General features: G+C 43.3%; 1 pseudogene; it reads right to left on the bottom strand.

Moving 5' to 3' along the window:
• Positions 1-5563: 5563 nt before the first annotated feature.
• On the bottom strand, positions 5564-6314 carry LOC116880848 (annotated as a pseudogene).
• Positions 6315-6637: the final 323 nt, after the last annotated feature.

The following is a 6637-nucleotide window of genomic DNA, read 5'->3' as shown; positions in this document are numbered from 1 at the left end:
TGTGTTTTTTTCTTCCATTTTTAAAGCTCTACTTGGTATTTTCCTCAAAAGTCTGCCTGGCCGTTTTTATCATGTTCCTTACATATTGGTGGATTCCTTCTATTTTTTAAAAAATATATTGAATAGATACTTATTTCATCATCTGCTTTGATCGTCTCCATGTCTGATGTCTTTTGGGGTTAAATCCTCCTGTTTGATTCCAGTAAGGATCACACATGGTGGGTGGAAATCATATGTTTTATGATTTTTTGTTATGCTTCTTTTTTCACTTGAAACTAGCTCTATGGGGTTTTTATGAGGCTTGTGTGGGGGGCACCTCCCGCCAGGAGAATTTACCTTTGCTGCTGACGCCTGGGAATGTTTCAGAGCGGAAGGCTTCTGTCAACAGAATGTCCTCTGGGTGCTTCTCCAGCCACTCGGGGAGTTTCCTGGCCGTTCCTGCCCGAGGTCGCTCTTCGTGTTTAATACCTGAGGTCTCAAGGCACTGTTTTTTGATGGTTTGTGTATCTGTTTGGGATTTTTCTGGAGGGTGCGTTTTTATTGTAACCCTTGTTGTTGACCTCCGTGCAGAGCCAGAGAGCAGCGCCTCTGTCACTTAGGAAGAAGCTGCACGTAGGAGGTAGGCGTGCTGGGTGACACGATGCTCCCTATCCTAGATGAGACTCAGTTCCTTTCTCCTGCAGTGTAAGAAGACAGATGTGTGAGGACATTGTGCTAATCTCAAGGAAGCCCAAAGTCGGCCCTCTCAAGCACCCCCCGGCAACCACATACACTCTTACAATCACCCAGAACGTGTGAGCCCAGCAGATGTGGTTCGCCGAATGCATGTGCCGGTGACGTGAGCAATTCATTCAAACTGGATGAGCCCCTGTGTCCTGAAGAAGTGGCTCGTGGTGAAATTCTTCCTAAGTTTCCCAATATCTGGAAAGCTCGGAATAGGGCACGAGTGCTTTCCTGGGGGGCAGATATATTTCATAAAAGTGGTTTTATACCTGCAAACTGAGAAATCTGTTGGTAAACTCTATCTCTTTGAAGGAAGGATCAGATGTACAGACAGAAAAACTTGTGTTCCTTTTAGAGACCTGCTTTAGAGCACGGCCCAGCATCCAGACTACTGTAAAATGCTGGTCCTGTGTGTCTGGGACATGTTCAAAACCCCCCACCTGGACCGTTTTCCTCTAGTCAAATAGCAGCAGGTTTGCCAACCCAAAGATGACTTTGCTTCTCTGTACAAAAGCAAGTTGTCTTAAACATTAATTTGGGGCACTGAAAATTTTTTATCACTCTCAAGCTTAGAGAAGTATCACATAATTATCTTTCTGTTAGCGTACTTCAAGCCAAGAAATGGATGGATGGATGACATTTTACAAAACAGCCTACATGTCTGGGGAGATCTCTTTTTCCTATTAAGCTCTAAATTCGAGTCATAAAATTAATGTATCTGGTCTTGGGAAATTTGCCAGAGTACGAATGCAGCACCTACGTGAATTGATCAGTGTCTGTTTCCATCTTTTTTTTTTTTTTTTTGCATTTTTGATGAAAGCTAATTTAGAGACCATAGACAAATCGGATGATGTTAGGTGTCTGTGTTGTTTCTTTCTCTGCTTGTCCTGAACTCTCGCTGACTGGTGGACGGACACACTGAGCAAGCTTGGCTGGGTGGGAGCTCACCCACTGGAGCCTTTGCCTCAGAGTTCCCAGCTTTGATATCACTACTTTTAACAAGGTCCCCAAGTGTTTCTTACCATCAGGCAAGTCACTGAAACACAATTTTAGGGAATTCACTCCCCATTAACCACACAACCCATTTACAAAATGACCTCAGTGCTTGTGGAAATAATTTTTTTCCCATTAATCACCAAAGTGAAGTTATTGGCTAAATATATTTGGCCTTTGAAAATTTGCAAATTCTCAAAGAATATGAATTCATAAACAATCTTTTCATCTGTATATATAATGTGGAAACTTGTGTTTTTTGTTGGTTCTCTCTCTCTCTTTTTTTTTTTTAAGATTTATTTATTTCAGAAAGAGAAAAAGACTGTGTGTGTGTGGAGGCAGGGGAGAGGGAGAGGGGAAAGCCACTGGGCGCAGAGCCCTGTTTGGGGCTCCATCGATGGCCCCTGAGATCACGACCTCAGCCAAAACCCAGAGTCAGACACTCAACCAACTGAACCACTCAGGCACCCCTCAGTCACCTGTTTTTAAGTTCCTACCCACGTGGGACAAGAAAAGCACCTTACTCATTAAAATCTTGTTCTCCTCACAAAGCACGTTATTTCCTGGCTTCCAGATCTCTGTGCACTTGCTGTTTCTGAGACAGACATCTGGGTACATACGGGGAGGAAGTAACAGCTCAGGTCTGAGGCTCACTGTCCCCCGAGTCACTGGCCGGGTGAGGGATTAGGGGCAATATGTGCAAGCTCTTGGGGTCTCATTTCCCTCTCCCTTGTGTTCCTTTTAGAGACCTGCTCTAGAGCATGGCCCAGCATCCAGACTAAACGTTGTTTACCATCCCTCGTAAACGTTGTTAACCTGTTTTACTAACGTTTTGTTTGAAGGATAGATAAAAATTGAATGACACAAAAACATGGAAAATGGGGCAAGTGCGTGGCTCAGTGGGTTAAAGCCTCTGCGTTCATTTCAGGTCCTGGTCTCAGGGTCCTGGGATCGAGCCCCGCATCGGGCTCTCTGCTCAGCGGGAAGCCTGCTTCCCCCTCTCTCTCTGCCTGCCTCTCTGCCTACTTGTGATCTCTGTCAAATAAATAAATAAAATCTTTAAAAAAAAACATGGAAAATGAACAGGTGTATTCTTAAAGTGGTTATGTGTGGTAAGATTCTACGTAAAAATGCATGAGAAAAGACCGCAGTCCTGATTCTGAGTAGACCAGATAGATGACAACAAAATAACTAAACCTTTTCTTTTTTTTTTTAATGCCAAAAGTAAAAATAAATAGATAAAGTGTCAAAAGGTAAATAAGTGGCAAACAGTAGTTTGATACACGCATGTAAAAATGAAATAGAGACACATCGGTACTCTTTTTGGACAAAAATTAGAATAAGTGAACTCAAAAAGATTTATATGGGGAAATCCACTGCTTAGCTTTTTATTTTTGGGGAGGGAAAACTCCAACATCTACCGATAGATAATGGTAAGTGTGGAATAGACCTGTAACATGGGATACAGTAAGTATAACATTTAAGAGTAATTCACTATACATGTGAAAAGGTATCAGTCAACAGCATAATAAAAACCAAGTTGTAGGAGAAGATTAACTCTGCACCATTCATGGTCACTAAAGATGCACAGAGCACTGCACTCAGGAGGAAATCCCCCCCCTTTTTATTAAAGATTTATTTATTTGACAGAGATCACAGGTAGACAGAGAGGCAGGCAGAGAGAGAGGGGAAGCAGGCTCCCTGCTAAGCAGAGAGCCGGATGCGGGGCTTCATCCCAAGACGCTAAGATCATATCCTGAGCTAAGGCAGAGGCTTAACCCACTGAGCCGTCCAGGAGCTCCACCTTATTTTTTTTTTATAGATTTTATTTGTTTATTTATTTGTCAGAGAGCATGAGCAGTAGGCAGAGGGAGAAATAGACTCCCTGGTGAGCGGAGCGCCTGCTGCGGGACTCGATCCCAGGACTCCGGGATCATGACCTGAGTCAAGAGCAGATGCTTAACCGACTGAGCTACCCAGGCGTCCTTAGAACTTCCCATAGAAGAAGAGTCTGCCTATGCATCACATTCTTTTTTTTTTTTCCTCCTTAAGAGTTTATTAATTTATTTAAGAGAGATGTCAACTCGGGAGGGACAGAAGGAGGCGGGAAAGCAGACTCCCCACTGAGCACGGAGCTCAGTGCAGAGCTGTGTCCCAGGACCCTGAGATCATGTCCCGAGCTGAAGTCAGATGCTTAACCCGGGCACCCGTATGCATCAGATCCTTGGTGGTAGTTACCAGGAGCAAGAGGGGAGGAGATGGGATAAAATGTGGTCATGGGTGACTTCATCCTAATGTGAAATGTTTCGTGCTCTCTTTAAATGCCTGAGCCAGACCAAAAGTGACCTCTGTTGTTAATTCTGGATGACATAGGTATGGACATTATTTAAATATGTTTTATACCCTCTTTTCTTTTATTAGAAGTAATAAAGCAAGCCTTCAACGGATTAAACGTAGATTCCCAGAAGATGATGTCGCTATTTAGAGAAAAGCACCACTGCATTCCAAGCGGAAACGTTTCCACTGTGTTTAAATTAGACTTTTTTTTTTTTTTTTTTAATCTGCAGAAAGACCCATCTTCTCATTGCCAGGTCATGTAGTATAATCTGATCACAGCCAGTTAAATCTTACCTGTGATTTTTTTCTCTGAAGGAACGGAAGCCTCAGAAATTTCATGGCATATCGATCACCAGCATGAGGTCCTGAGAGTCCTTCTCGACTCCAGCGGCTTCCAAGGGCTGCAGCGGGTGTCGGCCTCTGTTTGATGTCCTTTGTAGGTCGTGGTGCACCGTGATTCGGGTGCGGGCAGAAAACAGTGAGGTATCTGGGAGTGGAAGTTTCCATCACTGTCCATCCATTGTATTCCCTCACGCTTGTCAGGGAGAAGTAGGCAGTATTATTCCCGTATAAAACATCTCTCCTCCCAGCTACTCCCAGCGGTAAGCCTTGAATAGTGAAAAAGGAAGGAGTGAAACTTTAGCAAATTCAGTACAATGAAAAATTAAAGAAGAAACATCTTTTAAGTTCGTTGTGTTTTCAGATACTGAATATTGTCATATGATGATGACAGTATTTCCTGGATCATTCTTTGGTTTCCGTAATCATCTTTTAATTAGGTAGGATGATCTCTGTCAATACGTAGTCTGCGAAACAAACTACATTCTTGTGCTCACTTAGACTTCCCGTATTTTTTTTAAGTTTTCGTTTTAATTCCAGTTAGTTAACAAACAGTGTAGTATTAGTTTTATGCGTACAATGTAGTGATTCAGCAACGTCATAGTTGCTACTTGCTACTCGTCACAAGTGCCCTCCTTCATCCCCGTTGCCTGTTTCGCCTGTCCCCCTTCCCCTCTGGTGACCGTCAGTGGGTTCTCTAGAGATAAGGGTCAGCTTCTTGGTTTGCCTTTCTCGTCTCTTTCCCTTTTGCTCATTTGTTTCTTAAATTCCACACATGCGTGAAATCATCTGGTATTGGCCTTTCTCTGTCTTCCTTCGCTTAACATTACCCTCGCTAGCTCCATCTTGCAGTTGGCAAGATCTCATTCTGACTTTTATGCCTGAGTAGTTGTCCATTGTGTAGATCCCAGACTTTCTTCATCTGGTCCTCAGTGGGTAGACATTTGGGCTATTTCTGTAAATTGGCCATTGTAGATACTGCTGCTCTTAACATCGGGGTGCACGTATCCCTTTGAGCGTTTTTGTATTCTTTGGGTAAATACCCAGTAGCTTGATTGCCGAATTGTAGGGTAGTATTTCTTTCTTTTCTTCTTCTTCTTTTTTTTTTTTCCCATTTGAGAGTAGTCCTTTATTAACTGGCCCGATTACAAAAATAATCATGGTAGATAGCTTACTTCACTCTTCGAATAAGCCTGCTGATCCGGTCTTCCATGTTGCCAACATCTCCACCTTCCCCAAAATGGGTGGTCTTTTTCTTCATTCCCCCTCGTGGAGAAGATAACTGGAAGGGCCATCAAAAGTCGTTTGCCTCTTTGAAACGTTTTCCAACAGTCTAGATCTCGTGAATCAGATCCTCCACGCAGATGATCCCATATTTACCAAGAGATCTGGTAATCAGTGTGTTATCCATCAGGGCAGTTCGCTTCTTGTTGATTTTGCCATAACCACGCTTGTAGATCCTTTCCTTCACTGACGTCTGGTTTGGGTACCTCCATGCCGTATATGGTTCCACAATCCTTGTTAGCTGAAGCCTTGTTGAGCTAAACAAAGGTGCCATTGGCGATTTGACAAAGGCCAAGAAGCTACACCTTTCGAACCTTTGCGCTCACACCATCAATCCCTCTGATCCTGATGACAAATGCCAACTTGGGTTCCGCAGGTACGTAGAAGTTGCCACCTTTTCTTGCCATCCTCGCCATTCGGATCTCCGTTCTATACCTCTGTCTGTATTCCTTGTGGTAATGCTTAGCTTTTTCATAGATAAGCTTCCTCCTTGCCTTTCAAAGCATCTTTTGAGCAAACTTCTTCCTCAGACGCTTGGTCTTCAGCTCTGCGAAGTTCCTTCGCTTGTTTTTAAGGGTTTCTGGCACAGCAGGAACCTTCTTTTTCTTCTCTTCTGCACCCTCCCTGGTTCCAGCCTGAAAAAGAGCTGCAGGGTAATATTTCTATTTTTAACCTTCTGAAGAAGCTCCTTGCTGTTTTCCACAGTGGTTGTAGCAGTTTGCATTCCCACCCACAGTGCAAGAATGCTCTTTTTTCTTCACATCCTCACCTACATTTTTTGTTTCTTGTGTTTTTGATCTTAGCCATCCTGACAGGTGTGGGGTGGTATCTCATTGTGGTTTTGAGTTGTGTTTTCCCTGATGATGAGTGATGTGGAGCATCTTTTCATGTGTCTGCCATCTGTCATCTTTGGAGAAATGTGTATTCATGTCTTCTGCCCATGTTTTACTTATCCAATTTG

Source organism: Lontra canadensis, unplaced genomic scaffold (assembly GCF_010015895.1).
Source record: "Lontra canadensis isolate GAN:19392208 unplaced genomic scaffold, GSC_riverotter_1.0 scaffold68, whole genome shotgun sequence".
Classification (NCBI taxonomy): Eukaryota; Metazoa; Chordata; class Mammalia; order Carnivora; family Mustelidae; genus Lontra; species Lontra canadensis.
The sequence above is the reverse complement of the archived record's forward strand: the minus strand, read 5'-3'. Positions and strand labels throughout refer to the sequence as shown.